The 23,199-nt window shown below is 40.9% G+C and overlaps 1 protein-coding gene across 1 annotated transcript in view; it reads right to left on the bottom strand.

Moving 5' to 3' along the window:
- The window catches only part of EPHA7 (EPH receptor A7), a 213,705-nt gene that overhangs the window by 57,200 nt on the left and 133,306 nt on the right, over positions 1-23,199 (bottom strand). The window lies entirely within an intron of this gene.

Below are 23,199 nucleotides of genomic sequence, written 5' to 3'. Positions count from 1 at the left end.
CTGGCTGACCTGCTCCACCGGGCTTTAAACTAAGCCCGCCGGGGCGTGGGGGGGACTACGGCCACTGCTAGTCTGCTGAGCAACCCTTGCAAAGCTAGCAGATGAAGGCATTTAAGGGAACCCACCCCTGCCCCAGCACTGGAACAAAATGTAGGCAGGGCAAGAGCCCCCAAGGGGACACTTGTGTGCCTGTACACAAATACCAGGAGTCTGGGTAATAAACAGGAGGAACTTGTTCTCCTGATAAATGCAAATAACTATGATGTGATTGGGATAACGGAGACCAGGTGGGGCTCCACCCATGACTGGGCTACAGTTATAGCTGGCTATACCCTGTACAGGAGGGATCAAGTGGACAAAAGGGGCGGGGCATAGCTCTTTATGTCAAGGAAAGCTATGCGTCCCTGCAAGCCGACATTGGCACCCATAGTGGACGACTTGAGACTCTCTGGGTTAAAATCCATGGGGAACACAGCACAGGGGATACTATGGTGGGAGTCTACTGCAGACCCCTTACCCAGGGTCAAGAACTTGACCAGGAGTTCACCAGGGAATTGGCTGAGGTGGCCTGCTCCCGGTGTATGGTTGTCATGGTTGTAACTACCCAGACATCTTGTGGGAGGAGCGCTCAGCCAAATCCGTGTGGTCACAATGCTTTCTCTCATGCGTGGATGACCTCTATCTGACGCAGGCTGACAAGAGGTAAAGTGCTGCTTGACCTCATACTGGCAACTGGTGACGACCTAATCAGCAACCTAACGATCGAAAGGAAGCTGGGTGACAGTGACCATGAGCTGATCACCTTCACCATCTGCCAAAAAGCTGGCAAGTCAGTCAGTAATACAGAAGTCCTCGACTTCAGGAAAGCTGACTTTGACAAGCTAAGGAGGCTTGTCAGACAGGCCCTAAAAGGCCACAACCAAAAGGAGAGGGGAATTCAGGATGAGTGGTTGCTCCTCAAGGGAGCAATCCTGGATGTGCAAGCAAAGTCCATCCCATCTCAGAGGAAAGTTAGCAAAAGGGCACAGCAGCCCCCTTGGCTCTCCAGGGAACTGGCAGACCTCCTGTGTCTTAAAAGGAAGACCTACAAAGGATGGAGGGCTGGAACCACCACCAAGGAGCAATACTCTCCTCTGGTCCGGATCTGCAGAGAGCAAACCAGGAAGCCAAGGCTGCGATGGGACTCCAGCTAGCTACAAATATCAAGGAAAATAAAAAGTCCTTTTTTTAGATATGTGGGGAGCTGGAGGAAAAGCAAGGGCAGCATTGGACCCCTGTTAAACCAGATGGGACAACTGACAACCAATGCCCAGGAAAAAGCAAACTTGCTAAATGGGTACTTAGCATCAGTTTTTCACCAGTCCCATGGGACAGCCCTGCCCACTGTGGGTCAGGGAGGCCCAAGTAAGGGAGATTCCTTGCCCTCCATCAATACTGACCTCGTGAAGGAACACCTTGACAGGCTGGATACCTTCAAGTCAGCCAGCCCTGATGGGTTACACCCAAGGGTACTCAGGGAGCTGGCAAGCATCGTAGCTCAGTCCCTGGCATGGCTCTTTGAGAGTTCTTGGCGCTCTGGTGAAGTGTCCGAAGATTGGAAGATGGCCAATGTTGTGCCTATCTTCAAGAAAGGGAGGAAAGTAGATCCAGCAAACTACAGGCCCATCAGGCTGACCCCTATCTTGGGGAACGTCTTGGAAAAGATTGTCAAAGAGGCCATCCTTAACGGACTAGCTGAAGGCAATATCTTGAAGGATGCCAAGCATGACTTTGTTGCAGGTAGGTCTTGTTTGACCAATCTCATTTCCTTTTATGACCAGGTGACTTATCACCTGAACAAGGGGGAAGAGATTGATGTCATATATCTTGACTTTAAAAAAGCCTTTGATCTGGTATCCCACAATCACCTCTTGGCTGAACTGGCTAGCTGCGGCCTCAACCTCACCACGATCCGCTGGCTGGGGAATTGGCTCCGCAGTAGGACCCAGAGGGTGGTGGTTGATGGGAGCCAATCATCTTGGTGTGCGGTCAACAGTGGGGTCCCTCAAGGCTCTGTCCTAGGGCTTATACTATTTAACATCTTCATCAATGATGTGGACATTGGTGTCAGAAGCAGACTGGCCAAGTTTGCTGATGACACCAAACTCTGGGGTAAAGCATCCACACTTGAGGACAGGAGGGTGATTCAGGCAGATCTTGACAGGCTCATGAAATGGGCGGATGAGAACCTGATGGTGTTCAACACTGAAAAATGCAAGGTTCTCCACCTTGGGAGGAAAAACCTGCAGCATGCTTATAGGCTCAGCAGTGCAACGCTGGTTAGCACTGCAGATGAAAGGGACTTGGGAGTCATGATTGACCACAAGATGAACATGAGCCTTCAATGCAATGCTGCGGCTAGTAAAGTGAGCATAATGCTGGCTTGCATCTATAGATGCTTCTCAAGCAAATCCCAGGACGTAATTCTCTCATTGTACTTGGCCTTGGTGAGGCTGCAGCTGGAGTATTGCGTCCAGTTTTGGGCTCCACAATTCAAAAAGGATGTGGAGAAGCTTGAGAGGGCGCAGAGGAGAGCCACACGCATGATCAGAGGTCAGGATAACAGACCTTATGATGAGAGGCTGAGAGCCATGGGACTCTTCAGCCTGGAAAAATGCAGGCTCAAGGGTGATCTGGTGGCCACCTATAAGTTTATCAGGTGTGCTCATCAGGATCTGGGGGAACGTCTGTTCACCAGAGTGCACCAAGGGATGACAAGATCGAATGGTCACAAACTCCGCCACGACCAATTCATGATGGACGTAAGAAAGAACTTCACTGTCTGAGCTCCCAAGGTTTGGAATAGACTGCCGCCGGTGGCGGTTCAGGCACCCACTTTGAACGCCTTCAAGACACATTTGGATGCTTATCTTGCTGGGATCCTATGATCCCTGCTGACTTCCTGCCCCTGGGGCAGGGGGCTGTACTCAATGATCCTCTGGGGTCCCTTCCAGCCCAAATGTCTATGAAAACTATGAAATTAGCAACCATTTTGGAAAGTGGAAAGTCTGATTGAGTTAGGAAAGTAGTCAGCGCATGTTGTCCAATCCGAAAAAGATACCTGAAATATAGTGCTATACAGAAAAAATATATATATAAAAACAATTCCAAATAACAAAACCAAACATAAATGATGACTATATTACTTGCTAAAAAAATGCTGCTGTCAGTATTTCTCCCTTCCAGTAAACTGGTGCTCCTGATAGAATCCATAACAAAGCTGCTTGTGATAAATGTATTACCTACAGCATTTCTAGTAAATTATAAATCTAATCCTGAGAGGTGCTGAGTATGAGCAATTCCCATTGAACCAGTACAGATGCTGTAAGAAGCAATGGTTCTCAGAATCATTATTTCCATTATCAATTACATTGAGGGAACGCAGGCTTTTCAGAACACTACTAACTTGCTTTCTCATCTCCTGTTTCCCTCCATCTCGGTGACACACCATCCACTGTATCAAATGGACTAGACTGCCAGGGCTAACAGGCAAATGTACATACACAGGCTGCATTAGAAAGCACTCTGAGCATGACAGGCACTCCACATACCCTTTCACCTTTTTTAAGTGCTTCAAATCACCATTCAGGATACGAAAAAATTGATTTTTCACTGGGTTTCAACATCTAGCCATAAAGAAATATAACTCTGCTGGGCTTTACTGATAAAGCCTTCAAGTTATATGGATTTCAAGCTGGTCATCATTTTCAGATCAAGTTGTAGAGAAAATTAAACCTGAGGTGTCAAAAGGAGCAGGATATTCCAAAGAAATATTTAACTTTAGAGAGAATCTTGTATTTGGTAGGACAATTTTAATATCCGTGCTACTAAGCCAACCATAAGGTATATTATTAATAATATGTGTGAATATTCTGTTTATAAAACTGTAATTAAGCTGTTAGAAACTAGTGCTTTTTGCCAAAAAAGTTTTGCAAATACCTTTTTATGAGGAATTTGGCCATGCTTTTAACCTGTATCCTCAGCTACTACATTTTCTGTCATTCTTAGTCCTAGAGTTTTCCTCAGCCTACAGAGTGATAATGTTTCCAAAGACTGATGTGAAATGAAATACGTACACCCCTCAAAAAAACTATGATAGCAGGGGAAGCTGAAGTTTCCTATATATCAGCAAAAAAGTTACTATGTTGGTTTTTCTAGGACAAAATCAACTGAAAATACAGTATTCAAAAATACTCCACAAAAGAATCACTCTGCCATTTCTCTGTGATTTGCTAGATTCAAAATTCCATATTATGAATATGTTACTATTACACTGAGCAGCATGAGTCATGGAAAATTTTAATATGATGAATGTTTATTCAAAATCTGTCTTGAATAACATATTCTGGCACCAAAAATTCATATTAGAATGAAATTTGAATTAAACAAAATTGTTCAAATCCTTACAGAATAAGGCATTCAATTCTGCATCCATGGTTTAGATGAAAAGTCTTAAAGAACTGAAATGAGTAAATGCTGCAAGTTCTTGTGTTTGTATCCTTATTAATAAGTGAAAGGAGATAGGGGCACAGGTTGTCTTCTCATCGATCCTTCCAGTGAGCGGACATGTAAGACGCCATGAGACCTGCATCTAGGACGTCAACTTGTGGCTTCGGGAATGGTGTCTCAAGGTGGGCTTCGGCTTTCTAGACCACGACCCACACTTCAAAACAAGAGACATGCTCGGGTGGGATGGGCTTCACCTCTTCCTGAAAGGTAAGTGTGTGTTCTCTTTCACATTGCCTGATCTCTACTGGTGGACTTTAAACTAGGCTCGTTGGGGGAGGGGGAGGAAGACGACCAAGGGAGCCATGGAACACCGAACCAGAAGACACCCTCAAGAAGAGCCCAGCCAAGACAGGTGACGACCACAAGAAATACCCTGGTAACAGACAGGGGCCCGGATAGTCCTGGGACTGGGGGAAAGGTGCATACACCCTCAGGAGGCCTTAAATGCCTCTACACTAATGCTCGTAGTATGGGGAACAAGCAGGAGGAACTTGCCCTCCTGCTAGCTAACACAAACCCAGACATAGTGGGGCTCACTGAAACTTGGTGGGATACAATGCATGACTGGGTGGTAAACAACAAGGGCTATAGGCTGTATAGGTGGGAGCTGTAACTGTCTTCCAGATCCACTCTGCTTACCCTACATAAGGAGGAGCCTAAAAAGGTGCCCTAAACATACCTTGTCTAATACAGTATTCTGTATTTCTTCCTGACTGGATAACTGTTCTAGCACCACCCACCCCACATGGAAACACATGTCTGAGCTGCAGTAGAGTCTGTCAATCCTGGATAGGCCTCATCAGCCACCTTCAGACAAACAGATAAAACAATCGTGGAAGACAATCATCCTTGACTGTGAGGGACTGCCAAAGACGACCCTTAGAACACCTCTTGAAAGCTAAAGACTCTTGGCTTTTAGCCATGTTCCTCTTTAGCACCCCCCAAGCAGTGGCGATGCATAGGTAGTGCACAGGGGTGCACGTGCACCCCCTGAAAGTACTAGTGCATCCCCTGTGAGCACTGGCCAGAGAGTGCACCTGGAGAAGCAGTCCCCCTGCGGCCAAACCCACTGACCTGGAAGTGCCAGCAGTGCAGGCAGAAGTGCCAGCAGTGTGCCACTGCCAGATGCAAGTCGGCGGGATTGGCTGTGGGGACTCTGCCTCCCCGATCTGTGGTGGCCACGAGGGAACCTCCCCTGGTTGCTGACTGTCTGCTGGGGGAGGGGGAGCAGGTGCCCCCCTGACCCATAACCCATGCTCCCAAGGCATGCTACAACCATTCAGAGACACTAACTTTTGTAATGAATAGTAGAGTTCCATTTTTATATCATTGTAACATTTGTCTTAGCCATAATACAAATAAAACAAATTGCATGAAATATTAGCAACATTTTCTATAACATCATACTGAATCAGATGTCGATCCTGTGGGTATTGAAAGGAAAGGAAATAATTTTAATAATGAAAGCAACAGGAAAAAAAAAAGTATAAATCATCGCACTAATTATAAATTATCTTCTAAATATACACAGTCGCTGTTTTCTAGGTAGATTTCTTTAGACAGAAATCTTTTGGATTTCCTTCTATTCTAATGGAGACCAGTATCCAGGTGATCAGTATACAGTGCACAGGATAAAAAAAAAAAAAAGAATTAAATATGAATATAATAACATAGAACTTATATTGCTGTTCAGAGATGGAATAAAAACCTCTTTTATTTTTCTATTATCAGTCCTGTAAGGTTTGTTTAAAATAGTAGCCCTCGAGTTCAGGGACTGTTAATAATTTGGCCCCCTGAGGTAAAGATAAGTGAAGTCACATTCCTGCCTCCTATCACACACCGGTAAGCTCTGGAGAAATATAGGAATAACCAGGTTTGATCAGAGCCCTTGGCTCCCTTTATCTCCTTTACCAAATTACTTTCTCTGCTTCCATGCAATCAGGAAGTTTTGGGAGGTGACGCAGGAACCACAACATTTCTTATGGTGGGCTGAAGCTACTGCCATAATTTCATTCACAGATGCCACATCTACAAGAGATGTTGACTATACAGTCATTTAGTACTTGCATACACAAGTACTAAATGACTGTGCAGTAACAGGAGTCCCCAAACAGCTTTTTGGTGATGCTGACTGCGCAGTAGCTTGTTACTACTGCGCAGTATGTTGCGTCACATTTTATGCCAATAGTAACAAGCAACTGCATAGTCAGCATCTTGTGTACATGTGGCCAGTGTACATTCTGGGACTTACTTCAGAAGAGTTGCTTTGGATTTACATGGATGTAAGTGAAACCAAATCTGTCTTATAAGCAGCATGAATTGTGGGGCTTTGTATGCTTTATTAAATGCAGGTTTGTTCATTAGATTTATTAGATTGCCCCAAAATATACAAAATATTTGCATTAAGAAAACAATACATACTACAGTGCTAAAATACAGTGATGACACTCAGTTTATGATAGCTATCTGTTCTACCTCTCTTCCTAAGGATGTTTGGAAACATTTGCCTACATTCATCTTTATGCCTGCACTAATGTACCAAAATCACATGGTAATGCATACCAAAGTGGCAGCAGAATGATAACAGCTCTTACACTGAATATTTTTAAATGAACACAAAAATATATAGCACATTCACTTCATTTAAGATATATTTCTCTGGCCCTCAGTTAAATCTCCGCATGACAAAGCAGCCCATGATAAAAGGTTATTGAGTACCACTGTATTATGCCATTAATACCTATTGCTTTGGATCAATGACAGAGAAATTCCCCACTGTGTTTACAAGCTGCAGTATACAGAAGGAGACCCAAATAAATCAGTTATTTTACACTAACAATATCCAACAGAGAAGCCACTTTAACTTCCTCTCAGACATATTTTACTTTCCGGCTCATAAATATAACACTCTGTGCTTACAGTGCTCTGTAAGCTGTGAGCAGAGGCACAACTGGCTCACTAAGCCACTTGGGGATTTAAGAAGTAGATGGTAAAAAGCAACAGACTCAAGTAATACTTGACTGCACTACTCTATTACAGCTTTTTGCCATTGTTTTGTGGTTGAAAAGCTTCCAAATTACCTGCTGATCTATGGGGAGCAAAAGCACAGCAGTTGTTTGAATACCTCCGCAAATCAATTAAAAAAAATCAGGAGTCAGGAGAAGATGCAGAAGATTGTAAACTATGATTACAAGTGTAATTACTCCTAATATCAGTTAAATGTAATTATATTAGTATGATTTTTTCTTGAAATTATGCTGTTTAAATTTGGCAAAGTTATTTATCATGTTATTTGATGAGCAATGATTTGCAAACTTTCCCTGTATTTGTTATTGCTGAAGTATTGAGATTAATTAGACAGACTAAATCTTACTATCAAATTTTATAATCCCATAATGGGATCAGCAATATGTGCTCTCTACAGTGAAAAAAGCTTGGGATAGCAGGCAACAAGGAATAAAATCCTTATCGGAAAGACATAAAACAAAACACAGTTGTTTACGAAGATCAGAACTGACAGTTTGTCTGTCACATTTTTCTGGCCAATGTCTCTTTCTAGAACCATTTTATGAACTCCCCTGTTTCTTTTGCCTGACATTTGGTACAAATATTATTGTCATCTCTGTGTCCCATTTTTTCCAAAACTGCCGGCTTGGGTATCAATCAACAGTGAACTGATGTTGAGTTGTGTAACAAGTGACAATACCAACTCCCAAGGCATCCACAGCTCTTGCTTCATGAATGAGTTTTGACATGTCAGATTCTTACAAATGTTTTTAAGAGTAATAAACTGGCCTGACAAGTAACAGGAAGAGGCTTTTGTTCTCTGGCACTATTTGTTTTCTTTCACAGAAGAAATATTTCTATATTAATTAGGGCTCTTTTTCTTTCGTTCCTTTCTTTTTTGTGATGCAACCCACATAATGATTTCTTCAAAAGCAAAACATCTGCCACCTGCCTGTAGATTAAAACTCTGGCCCATAGGTAATGCAATTCATAAAAGGCTCCTAAAGAAAAGGACATTCTTTTCCCTGGTGGGCTACTCATCTGCTTTATGTTTTCTTTCTCTTACTATTCATCTCTAGTGACAAGTGTCAATTATGGACACAAGTTTTATAGGCTAGAAAGATAAAGCACAATTTACAAATCATTTCTTGTGGAAGGGGACAGGTGTAATGACAAAGTCTCCCTGCTGTAATTGAATTTCTTGCTGTCATCTATTCAGCCACAAAAAGATGTTAACTTCAAGGATGTTCTTCATGGGAAAAAATATCTTAATACATATGATTTTTACTGTATAATGGGTAATGCCATCCAAGTTTAACTTGCCTACAAATAAGAGTAGTATTTGCTGAAGTGAAATATGATACCTGATGAATAAAACCATGGCCTGAGAGGACTGCACGCTACTATGAGTATGTTTATTAGCAGAGAATGTCCAAGGGACAGTTGAACACATTCCAACTTCATAACAAAGCATTTTGTTTCAGTTATAGCCCCCCAAAAATCTGGATACAAACACCATGCCAAAAAAATAAATCACTTATTCAAATATTAACTGCAAAATGTGTAAGTATTCCATAAAGATGTCAACAGAAAATAATAATTATTGCAGTGCCAGAGATTTGATCCAATTACCACATTCAAGGATATAATTGTATAGCTATTTTACTTTACTAGTCCTCCTCAAATGCATAAAATTTATATTTTATTTTTCCATGTTCATTTGAAATGCATGATGATAAAGGTGTCAATGATCTGTGGGCCAAATCTGGCCCTCAGGGCCCAAAATCTACTCCCTGGTTCTACTCATATTGCACCTCCTGGCCATGCCACATGCAGCACTCACTAGGGCTGTGTCCTAGGCTTTGCCACATGTGGTGCTCACTCAGGTCAGTATCCAGGATCAGTCTGGGCAGGTGCCACATGCAATAAATGAGGCATCAAATGGGAGGGAAGGGGTGGTCCTTGGGTCTAATCTAGTTTGTGGACCTGCCCCATGCCAATCACCAGTCCACAGGGCCAACTGAATTTGACATCCCTGCATTATAATATCAAATATGCACCTATAATAACAACAGACACATTTTGCAAGGACTGCAGATAGCACTCCCATTGATTGTAATGAGAATTTTTTGCACAAAAGACTTGCAATTTTCCATGCTGTTGCCCTGAATCTTTTCTTTTACATGGATAAAAATGAGGAGTAACTCCATGGAAGTTAATGATTCTTTACATGTAGCAAACTAGTGTAGATGATGGGAGGATCAGGCTCTCTAGCCAAACTCACAACAATGACAAATTACTACTTACTTAAAAGATGAGGTTACTCCGCACCCGGCCTTGGGGCCACATTTCGCCCACCCCTGCTCTGGTGAGTAATTGCTCACCAGTGTGAATATGGTGTTCAAAGAGAAGGAATAGAGCCTTATATATATGACTATACTCATCTTATGACTATTGATAGAAATTCCATTAGTAAGATATATTATTAAAACTAAATGTTTTATGAAATTCATTTTAAGCGCAAGCATTAGCTATTAAAAAAATTAGATCAGGCAAACCGACAGAGAGAAACTGCATTTCTTTAGGTGAATAAGTATGCAGTGTGTTGTCTGGTTTGACAAGGTATATTTAACAGTATCAGTTATTGTGTATCTTTAAACACAGTAACGCACAGTGTCAGAAAGGGAATATACAAAGTCCCTTAATAATAACTAAAATAAGCAAAAAAATAATATGTGAATATCCGATGTTTATTATGCTGTCTCATGTTCAATCCATTATACTGAACCCCACCATATCCTTAGCATTCATATATCTAAATCACAAATATATCTAGCATAATCAGTGTGTCTGATGTGCTTATTATATAGAAAATGCACTGCTACTAAAAAAAAAAGGTTCAATCTAATTGACTTACAGTATGACCTTGATTCCTAAGTCATTGAGGTTACTCAGCCTACAGTCATTTGGGTGCACACAGCAATTTGTTTCCTTCGTGGTTTGTTTACAAGAGACTCTTACACATTGACTAGTGTGATGTAAAAGCATATAAGATTAGACAGAATTCAATGATGCAGTGAAAGACTTAACTAAATCATTTTAAAGGTACTAGGACTATCATATCACTACACCCTTCCTGTGCCCTGCTGCAATTGCTCATCTAATGGATTTGAGAATTTGCCAACTGTCCAAAGCTTAATTTCTTGTGTACACGCTTCCAATCAAAAATGTGGGTGGGCCAAAAAAAAAATCTTTTAGGTGCCTCCACTTTGGCACTAACCAGGTATAAAAATAAGTGCCCTGACCAGAACGACAACCTGAACAGACAGGATTAGGTATCTAGAATCATCATACAATCCATAGAGAGTCTCCAAAGGGTGACACAGTGTGCCCAGTCACTAGAGAAGGGGCACGTGCCTCAAGTTGGTCAACTGGTAATAACAGACACAGGGTTGCATCTGAACTCCAGCCCATTCTCATGGCTTAGGTGCCTGACTCAGGGCTCCAAGGGTGGGGCCTCTATCAGCTCAGGATTCAGAGCTCCTAAAGGAGAAGACCTTAATGGACACTGACAGCAGCACTGAGATCAGTTCAAAATGAAGCATATTGAGTAACTTCTACTCTCAAGGGTGGTTGCGGGTGATGTTCCTTTAAACCAGTGGTTAGAACAGGGGCAGGCAATTATTTTGGGTGGAAGGCTGTTTACTGAGTTTTGGCAAGTCATTGAGGGCCACATGACAGGCAGCCAGGGGCAGATAAATATTAATTTTCTAAATTTTTAGGGGCCCCGTGGGCCAGATAGAATGGCCTGGCAGGCCACATCTGGTCTGCGGGCTGCATTTTGCCCCCCCTGGGTTAGAACAATCACCTAGGAAATTGGAAAAATGGTTTCTAGGCCTTCCTTAGCCTGAATTGTTTCTTAGCTTGAATTTACAATCACCATTTCCCAGGAAAGTACCCTAACCATTAAGCTAAACAATAGCCTGGATCAGGCCCTCATCACACCTCCTATTGCAGTTGGGTTACTGTGAAAAAAAAGGATTGCATGAATCATGGATCTGGAAGGAAAACAAGCAAAAGGGCTCTGTAGCCTAGTGATAAGGAGGGAGAAATCCTAAGAGAAAGCCTTGCTGCCTCGACTGTTTACACATTTTACATTAAGTCAGAAATAATCCTGCCAGCAGAGACCAGAACCCACGGGTTGATCTCGATCATTTTTAAGACTTAGGTGACTACATTTCTCCTAACTCCCATTTAAATGCTTATATGAAAATGCCAACTATATGGTTTATTTCCATAGTGTAATACAGGTAAATAAGACTTGAATCAGGCTCTAGGAGTGAAGTAATTTAAAATGTAATTACTAAAACTGATTGTGAGTTTATCTATGTCATTCATCAGCTAGTCACCAACTATCATTTAAAATTCCCTGACATCTGTAAATGGAGAAGACTTTATATGGATTTTGGTACTTGTGTTCCTCAATCACTTAAATCTTTTTTTAAATTATACACTTATGGATAATTAGTCCAAACCTGCTCTGAAGTCTTAATTTCCATGCTGACCTATTTACAGCAAAGCTTCCAAGTATGGTAATGTAGATGAAATACTGCAGTTACATATACCTTAAAAACTGCTCATTATAAACTTAACTGTTTACTTAACTAATTAAATTAATGCAGCATCACACTTGCAGAAGATCCATTTAATGCTGAAAATATTCCTAAACAGAAGACTTAAGAATATATATGTGTATTTTTACAATGGCCATATAGCCCCACCTTACAACAAACTAACAACCACCAACAATAGACCTGATCTTCTTAATTTAAACTGATGTACATAAGAAGTAACTACACTGAATCTGAGTGAGATGAGGATCAGGTCTCGCTATATATTTTAGTGTCACAGCATTTTAGACTTAGTTTTGGACAGAAAACAAAGTAAAAAATGTTGTACAGAAACATGAGTTCACTGCAAAAATATTCAGCATGTATGTTCGGTAGTACAATACTGACAATATCCAAAAAATCCCTCAGAACATCTTTGATAATTTAGTAAAGGTTTGCTTATTTTAAATAATTTCATACCAAATTTGGATCTGGTTATGTATGTCTTCCACACTCACTCTGATTGAGCATCTCATGATCAGTAGGAGTGTGCACTAGGCAAGCAAGGCTTAGCTTCCTTCCCTCAAACTTTCCACAACATACACTGAAGTTAAGGGAGTACGGTAAATTGAACTACTAGCGTTTATACGCTACCCACATCTTTTTGAGAAACCACAAAATAAAAAATGAATACTGTAGCATATATTGGAACTAAGTCTAAAACTAAGCATTATGTTTTATTGTAAACAGAGGATATGTCTACACAAGACGCTTTACTGTGAAGTAGAATAATCTACTGCACAGTGCATTAGGCTAATGTGTGGTTTTCTACTACTTTTAAATACAGGTATTAAGTTAACTATGCATTAGCTACTGCGCAATAGTGCACATTAATTACACATGTAGACACACCCAAAAAGATATAGCACCATATTATTTTCCTATGTACACTGTCGAGAACAGTTTTCCAATTACCAACTTTTCACATAAAGAGGCCCCAAGGCTACAATTCAATTTTCTTTTAAATATACAAAAATATATCATAAAATGTTGCATTCACCATTGATATCAAGCATATAAAAATACTTAGAGCTTCTAAAACACTTGCCATTCACAGATATTGAGAAGATTAATGCAGCTAGAAATAGTAAACAGTCTGATCCACATTTAACAGAGTATTACATACCCAGAAAGTTGAAGTGACTTACAGAGTAAATCAATAGAGCCAGAAATAAAAACTGTAAGATCTGATTTTAGTCTGGTGCTCTGCCCATCTGACCCACCTCTTTGGAATTGCTTTCTGTTTACATGTTACATATCATAATCATAACATATGCATACACGCTGGCTAAGTAAGGTTTTTTGGACAACTATAACATTATTTCCTGAATTTAAAGTATTAAAATGAATGGTCTTGATACCGGTCTTTGTATAACGTGGAAAAAGAATTATTAAAATTCTCAATGTAACATGAACAGGTAATAAACAATATATGATTATTGCTGTCATGTGGATATGGATGTAAAAACTTTGTATCTATGCTAAAATATATACTGTATTTGCTTGAATACAAGACGAGGCGTCCCCATCCCCTCCTCCCGCCCCGCACCGGACATAGTCAGCATGGGGGGGGAAGCCCTTTGTCTTACATTTGCATACAAGGAAACCTCATTAAACACATTTTCTATCACTAGACTGCTGCCAAAGCAGCATGTGCTCCGTAATGGAAACCAATTATGAAGTTGATTAAATGCAGCCAACACTGAGAATGACTATAAAACACATGGCCCATAATGAGCAAACATAGTGATAGGACAAACATACTGATGGAAACCTACCAAAAGATTAGGTTAGTGCAGCCCATCTGAATAAGATATATAATAGTGCCCACTGTTGTTGTCCCTCTCAGCACTGACTCTTTCAAATCATGGTGGGCCACTAATTTGAATGAATTTCAACTTCCTCTTCACTCCACAGCTGAGCTACACCTTTTCCATTTCCAATGATTCCTGTTTCTTCACCAGCCTTAAAAGTCTGATAACACCAAACAGGGCCCCATACAATTCACCCACAATCCCTCTGTTTCCCCCCCTCTTAATGTGACCCACCCTCCATTAAATGGAGCTGGACTAGGTTGCCACGCACCTCATCTGCATATAAGTTCTTGGAGGATCCTAGGACCTGAGACAAGAACTCTTGGTTCCAGTCATGACTGGGAGCTAATTAATACACACATCCTTTGTGGTGGGGTAACTGGAATACACCTACATACTGAGCAGCACTGAGCTGTGGAGTCACCATGGCTTGAAATACTGTCGACTCTGCTGGAGCTCAGCCCAGTGCATTATATGAACCTTTTGGCTGCAAACTAATACCATACACAGTTTGTTCTATATATAAGTAGGAACAAAACTACAACTTAAAAGTATGTTTATGGAGTACCTGTGCTAACTTGCAACAGTTTCAAAAGAGGTAAACTGCATCAATTCTTGATGAACTAAATGTATGGGTACCTGTAATAATTTCCCTATATGCAACTGTGGCAGGGGGTCATCTCACGGCTGGTCAAATTATTGGTCTGTCGACCTGCCTTGTCTGCCACACCTTTGATGTAACTGAAATAGATGTTAACAAGGTGGGAGGCTGGGCTTTTTAATGCCCGATGCCAAAGGCATAATACATGGCTCTGAACCTCCCCTTATACCATGTCCCATGCCTCACAGATGGCATCACTATATGGCTCTGGCTCCATGATGGACCTCCTTCTCTGCTTGCCTGGTGTTCGGACCTAAACTGGATCCTGCCAAGTTCCTTGAACCCTTCTCCCTCTCGGCAGTGGCCTCCTCTGGGACTTTTAGCCACTCAGGCTCTGGCCTCACCTCTAGGTGTCCCTCACAGTGTGCACTCTGACCCTTTGACTGTTCTAGACCTGGCCACAGCATTACCCAGTCAAGAGTTTCTCCAGTCAGGTTAATGAGCCACTTGCCCTCTCCCCTCATATGAGTCCACCTTCTTGGGCCCCTCCAAACTTAGCTTAGTCAATCAAGGCTGGCCCATGTGCAGTCTTTCAGGCCCACCCACGTGGATCCTACTCTATGCAGCTTTCTCACATGGGCCCACTACTCTGCCCCCTCACTGGGGCTCTCGGCCTTATGCCCCTCGGGCCTCAGGCCTGATGACATGCCTAGACTGCTCGCTTGTCCATTCTATGGGGTAACCCACCAGGTCATGGGGGCTGAGGCTATATGGTGCCCCAGTCTTACCTTCCACTAGGGAGGCACTGGTATGGCATTTCCTGGGAACCACTCCTGCCACAGGCAGCCCCACCATACCATCTAACCCTAGGAGGGTGTAGCTTCAGGTCATTCCCCAGGACCAGGAACCTCCTCCACCCCCATAGTTCCTACCCTTAACCATCAGATGTTCTGGGAGCAGCAGCTCCAGGTGGGCAATGTTCTCTCTCTGGCTTCCTGCAGCGACTGTCCACTTAGCTTTGAGGGCTTGGGTTTACAGTGAGGCTGCTCAGCTCCATCCTCCAATCCAGGAATACCCTTCTGGTCATATGCCTGCCTCATTAAGCCGCACTGCACGTGCCACCTGCTCCCCAGCCTGTTCAAACCTCTTAAAGTGGGAGGCTGCCACAGCAAGTTACTATAGGTATGCTTATTTCAATGTTAGTGTTTTCAAATTTGCCTCTTACTTCCATGTGCTGAAGGAGAGTGGTGTCTGACAGTAAGAAGTGGAGGAAGGGGGAGCAAGGAGAGAAACTGTGGGTGGCAGATGGCAAGGGGGTTACCTGAACCTCATATTTATTTTCCTTGCTCTAGAGTGGGAAGGAGATAAATTCAAGGCAGACCTCCAATAATTAAATTCTATACCTGGAAAATTATAATAAACTTACAGTTCTTCCATATATAGAATTTAATTATTGGGTAGTTATTTTATTTCAGGGTCATCTTATATTCACATAAATATGGTAGGTTCAAATGCAATGCCCTTTTAAGCAGATAAAGTTAGTTATGTAGTGGCCAATGCGCAATTCTTTGCTGCAAAACTGACCTTGCCTTTCTGATAATTGCATGCTGCAACGCTATTCTGAGAGGTGTGTAAAAAGCCTATGTAAGTTCTAAAATGTCAGTCACAGAAAAAAGATAACTAGTGACTGAAAGAGGAAGAGAAGGGAAGACCCCTCCCACCTTTTAGTCAACGAGCCTAATCATCAGAACAGGGATCAAAACCCACAGGCCAGATCTGGGAGTCATTTGATCTAGCCCACGGAATGGGGATTTCAGCAGTGTTCAGCACTGGGGGTTTTGCTCATGCTGCTCTGCGACTGTTGCTTCACCCATATCATATCCATGACTGGGTAAAGCAAAGAAGTAGCAGCCGGGAGAAGCTGTGATGGCAGGATCCTAGTGCTGCTCCATCTTCAACCCAAGCTGTGTCAGAAAACATTGCTGACCCTGGCATTTGCCCAGGGAGACTCAGTACCAAACCCCATGACCTAGAAGGAGTTAATCAACAAAGTTAATCTTTCCAACAAAGTACCAGCACTGCCCCTACTGAAACTGGAAAACAAGAGAAGGTATATGGGGCTCAAAGGAGGGCAAACAAGAGATTGTGTCTCAGTGAGACAGGCATTGTCCTGGCAAGAGAGGGTACCCTGATTTCCAGCTCTTGCTTCTACCCACAACAATGTTTTTGTATTTTCCTTTAAAAATAGATAAATGGCCATATAATAGATCCCAATAAAGTTAGCCACATAAGGCTACTTACATGTCTAAAGGTGGAGTTGGATTTGGGTCTTAGAAACTACACTGTGGAGCAATAAAACCATTCACTAGCTTATTTTATGATGCAGATTTACACTTGAAGCCATCTTTTTACACTTGAAGCCAGGCTTCTTTGCTCAAGTCCTGGCTGAATAGTAATGAGAAGGTTATTCAAGCATTCAATGAAAGCTGCCTTGCACAAAGGACTCTTATATAATAAAAGAAGCAGAAAAACTCACCTTTTGTTCTGATGAGCTACAAATGACTGAATTAATCATAAAATAAAATTGGTGATCATAAGGACAAATCTTATTTTAATATCTTCTTGAAGTTACTTTTTCCCCCCATTGATCCATTCTTTCTTAGCTGAATGAGAGATTGTGAGGTGCCTCATTGAAATCTGTTAATATTCCTAGACATTTATTAATTACCAGAATCTGTATCCTTTAGGAAACAAAATTCTTACGCACATCATTTGCATAGCTTAAATGGGATCAATGTGCCTTTAGAACTTTTTTATATAAAACATGGAGATAATCTGACTTTGAGAATGACTCTGCTAACTGGTATTCCTTAGTTAATGTGTCCATATCTTAAACCAAATTTTGATTATAGCAGCTAGCACAGGTTTTATGTAAAGGCAGGATGTAACTCTACAGAGCTGTCCAATGTCTGTATAGTCAAGGACCATGCTACACATGGGCTGTGGACACCCCCAGGGGCAGGAAGTGGAAGCTGGAGACCCCAACAGAAGCAGTGGCAGGAGTGACTGTATAAGGAGCAGCTGAGCAGGAGCCTGAGATAGGTAGTAGCCATTTATGGGCTGTGTGAAGCCCAGGGGCTGCCAGTTGGGTAGCACTCTCTTGCTACGTGTGGAAAGGATGTAACTTTCCCTTCTTGAACATGAAATGCCTTTATATCTTGATTTTTCTTGATACTTTAGTCATCTGGCTGATTGATGGCTGTTTTTTAATTAATTTTGTTGCAAAGCCTGCTTTATGGTATATGATGCTCACTTCTCACTGGTAGTTATGCTGTATTCCCCACTTTATTCACTCTGCCCATCCTCTGGACACAACCTTAAATTTGACTTTGAGGTCCTTAGAGACAATGCTCATCCTTTAGACACAAACACACTACAAGACTCTGCAAACCTTTTCCACAGGGTTGTTTAAAAAAATATTTATTAAATGTACGGTGCCTTGGATTACTGCAGCTTTGTGAGGTGTAATGTGAAAACAAATAGCTTAATGAAAATTAATATGCAGAACTACAGAAATTCTCCCTATCCATATAGTATAAATATATATAACAAGAACTTGGTCTATGACTCAAGTCTTTAACAAGTCAAATCAAGCACAAACCAGATCAACAGAGGAGGATTTCTTTAAAGCTCCAGTGTTGCATAATGGAAATTTCTTTTGAGAAGCTTCCTGTATACGTTCATGGAACACTAGCAACCTGTCCCTGTAGGCACTGGTGACATTAGGCTGCTTATAATAGAGTATTTCACTTGAAGCATATCTGACTCACTCAATTGGCATAAACTTCACATGTTTAGCATTAACCATTTTTAGAGTCTCTTTTATAAATACTAGATTTTGTTTCCTTTTTTCAGAAGATTGCCTTCTTTATTTTCTTGCAAGCATTCTTGCTTGTCACCTTAGTCTATGACAGTTTGATGGTTATTACCGTAAGTCACTGTAGGTGTTCTTTAATGCTTTTCTATGAACAGCTATTACCTAAAGCATTTAGCCCATTATTAACAGATAGCTAATTTTAAAGATGACCACAAAGGAATTAGTCCCCAGGGTGAAAACCTAAATAAAAACAAGCTTCATACCACAGTATAAAATACTTTTTGGTTCCAATAGTATACTTTTAAAAAGCTGAAATAAAACAGAATCAAATTAGTAACACTTTACACTGTGGTACTGTAAAGTTTAGATTAAAAACAAATGGAACAATCTAATGAATCTATTAATCATTAGAATTAAAGGTGGATCAACAGTGTTACCATTTCCTTAAAGTACAGCTTGCCAAGCTGTCCCTTGTTTTCCATGCAGTGGCATCTCTCCAAGTATGCTATTTTTGCTTAAGTGTAAGATTAATGTTGTAGTCGTGATGGTCCAGAAAATTATGCAAGAGGCAAAGATTTCTTATGTATGGGAAATCATTCCCCATAAATGGAATACTGATATCAGAAGATATTCATTGCAAATGAGAATACAAATCATAACTTTACTTATCAAAAAAATTCACTGGCCTGATCTGGTTCTCACGTGACAGAGGAAGGATTTTTTCACTGATTTCACTGGGAGTTCTTCTCTTCACCTCCCCATGAGGAATACGAACAAGATGGGAGGAGAGATCAGTCTGATGCCTGTTTTCTCTCTCTCCCTATGGCTCTCTGACAAAATCTTGTTGAATTGCTTGCAACCCTTTATAGCATTCCTTGATTCTTTCCATTTTTTACTTTTCCTTCATTGAAATGCATGTTCTGATGTTTCCAGCTTTGACCCAAATACCACATGAATTTTATATGCTTGTATGCATGATGCACTCTGAAACATAACAGAGACTATGAAAATTTAATAAGGTGATAGTAGAACTTGGGCCAGAGGTTGAACCCCACTGAAGCCATAAAATGAAGTATGGGGAAGGATCTTGGGCTACAGTATTTAGCTCTGGAGGAACTATCCAGAGGGAAAAAGAGTCTTGATTGCCCACTTACCCCACTCCAAAGTCAACTTGATAAAGAAAGGAGGAGGAAGCCTACAGACCTTTCCCCTGAAGCATGTTGATTCCAAGAGAGAGGAGGTCCCAAGTTATAGTACCGTGCAGAGGAGTTGTTAGCAAGGTATAGTCTTAGATCTCCTCAAATCATTCTCTGAGAGGAAAGGGCAAAAAACATGTTTCCTACACATGAAAGAAGAATACAGACTCCAATCCCAAAACAGGTGTTGACTACTTTTGTGTGACTCAACATAGATTAATTTGCAAAACACTCGGCTAGAACAGTGCTGGATTGCAGTTTTCACTTGCTCTTTTCTGAAGTCATAATTTTCCTTGGGAAAAAATACTGCATCCCTCCAAGCCTGGAGGAATTATGTTTTCATCAAGTGTAAACAATTCTAGATTTAAACACTAGGGCTAAGTACACATAGTGAAAAAGCCTGAGGCTGAATCAATTCAGTCTTCGCAGATTAGCCTAAACTGTGTAGACCGAAACAATAAGCAAGTGAACAGACATTCACTTTTGATTCCAGAAATGCAGCCACATACTTGCAGGGGCCAGGCTAGAAGCCAAGGGGCACTAGAGCACATTTCCTTGCTCTGATGGATCAGACAGCTTGGGCCATGGCTGAGAAGGTGGGGTTTGCAGGGGAGGTACAAAACATCCTGGGATGTTGGGGGACTATAAATTAACTTGAATCTGAAGGGCTCTGGCATAGAAGTTCAATAAACCAGTTTAGCCTAAAGCGGTTAGGTCTGATACTATATTTATCCAGGTTTATCTTAAACTGGTTTTGGGCATTTTGAAAACAGTTTATATGCACTGAACTTTTGTTGTGTTGCAGATTTGAACCAATTTCCGATCACTTATGCCAGTTTATGTGTAATTTCTGTCACTAGAGATGGTCTAGAGTGCCTGCCAAGAATTATAAAGGAACCTGAAAGTAGGTTTGTGTGTTGTAGTTAAATTGGGATGGCCTGTGAAATGCTGGAAAATGAATCAGAAAACCCAGTATTATATCATAGCTTGGAATGCAATAATTATACAAACAGCATGAAATAGTAATATAAAAAGGTACATGTTGTGTACCTTGTTGTCTTCCTTCTTCTCCTTATTCCTATGCAGTGGTATCTATACTGCAGATTTTTGTCCAGGTTTTATTCAAAATCTTAATGGCTGTGTTTTTCCTCAGATTACTTTTCTATAGTTTTCAACCTTTTAACAGAGTTTATTTTCTAAAACTGTTTCTCTCTCATTTTCTAAAACCATTGATACCTGATTTTACGTATCTGTTTAGTCACTCTACCTTCAATTTTAACATTTGTTTGTGTTCTCGTATAGCCGTAGTGTAGAAAATAAACACATGTAAATACTAGGACATTTTTTAATCCAAATAATCTGAACAATGAAGATAGTATAACGTCCTTCTATTCAAGTCTGACTGCCTGATTCCTCTTTTTTTGGCATGCTTTTGATTTAATTTTAATTTCTGTACTGGTGAGGCCACATCTGGAGTACTGTGTCCAGTTTTGGGCCCTCCACCATAGAAAGGATGTAGACAAGTTGGAAAAGACTCCAGTGGAGAGCAACAAAAATGGTTTGGGGGCTGGGGCACATAATTTATGAGGAGAGGCTGAGGGAACTGGGTTTATTTAGTCTGCAGAAAAGAAGACAGAGAGGGGATTTGATAGCAGCCTTTAACTATCTGAAGGGTCTTTCCAAAGAGGATGGAGCTAGACTGTTTTCAGTGGTGACGGATAACAGAACAAGAAACAATGGTTTCAAGTTGCAGCAAGGGAGATTTAAGTGGGATATTAGGAAAAAAACGCTCTCACTAACAGGGTGGTAAAGCACTGCAACAGGTTACCTAGAGAGGTGGTGGTATCTCCATCCTTGGAGGTTTTAAAGGCCCGGCTTAACAAAACCCTGGCTGGGATGATGCAGTTTGGGATGGTTTTGCTTTGAGCAGGGGGTTGGAATAGATGACCTCCTGAGGTCCCTTCCAAACTTCATTTTCTATGATTCTATGAATTTGTTACCCTGATTCATTGCAACATCACTGCTAAACTAAAAATGAGAATATCTATGAAGATGAGTCTGAAAGAATGGGGTTTCTTGGGGATATAGGAGTGGTAGTGTTAGCAACAAGCAACTGTACGGTTGCTATGCTTGTATGCTATGCTGTATGGTTCTTATGCTTCATCAATGACACCAGATGCAGTCTGTATCTCAGAAGCATGTCTAAAGGGCCAAAGCAGAGATAGTCACTGGAACCTGCCCCATTCCAAGGGAGGCCAAAAGACTAAGTGTGCTGTTTCAAACATGGATTCAGTGTCTGGGTCCAAACACAGCTGCCTGGAGTACAACTAACAGAAGGAATTCACCCTATCCAATTGGTTCATTTAAGTAGTTCCATAAAATGAAACTCCATTTTGTTGCATAATGTTAACGAGACTTTATTTACTTCATAAAATGTTTATTTCCACATTTCTGACCACATCAGAAAAGAGATCAGTGCCTATGCCCCACAAACTAAGGAGAGAATTCAGGGTACTAATGGCTAAAAGCTATGTCTGATGAAGTATAAACAGCAATCTACTGAAAAATAGTGAATAAATACAGAAGTAACAAAACTGTGGACTGAAATATTTTTTTTCATATAGAGCTCTTCTCCATACATTTAGGACTCTTCCACTATACAACTTGCCATTCAAAGAATAGTCAGCTTCAAGAACAATTATTCTAGCAAACAGATATCAAATGAATAGCAATGACAATAATCTGGCACTGATTTGTGTAAAATCAATCCGAAATGCAGCTGCTGAGAGCAGAGTTGCAAAAATGAATTATGTCATTCCCTTCTGTGTCCCTTTGCTGGATTTCCTATTTCTAACAAACCAAACATATGTTACTCATCTTTCTCTTGGTGATTAAAAAGTCTATCTTTTCTTTCTCAACTCTGCCTGAAGAGATTCTTGCTATTCCAAAGAGAGTGTAATGCAGACCGAAGATCCATTACTTTACATTGTGGTAATTTTTTAACTCAGTAACCACATGAGATTTTTACTGTTATTTCCTATTGGGGCCTAGCCCTACTTTCACTTAAGTCACTGAAATTTTTCCAGTTTACACAAGTAGTGGGAAAATATCTCAACTACATCTGTGTCTTAAAAATATTATATGTTAATTAAAGCATCACCATTTCTTTATTAGTCAAAAAAGAGTCTTTGTCTTCAGATTCCATGTGAATGGAGACAGACTGGGTAACCAAAGGAAAAGTAGTTTGGGATTTGGTCATGACTCTGTATTGGCTTGCTCTAGGCATCCTAGGTTGATGGGGCCTTTCCTACTCTATTGATTCAATATGGAAACTCAGGGCCAGGTCTTCTGATAATGCAAATCAGAACAGCTTAAGTAAGTATCATATACTAATTAATATATACAAGTATGATGTTATTTGATTTTTAGTACGAGACAAATTCAATTCAGTTGTTATATTGGTATGATTTTTTGAAGGAAAATGTAG

The sequence above is a fragment of the Alligator sinensis genome, unplaced genomic scaffold (genome assembly GCF_000455745.1).
Source record: "Alligator sinensis unplaced genomic scaffold, ASM45574v1 scaffold357_1, whole genome shotgun sequence".
Classification (NCBI taxonomy): domain Eukaryota; kingdom Metazoa; phylum Chordata; order Crocodylia; family Alligatoridae; genus Alligator; species Alligator sinensis.
Note: the sequence above shows the minus strand (reverse complement) of the source record. Positions and strands in the feature narration are given on the sequence as shown.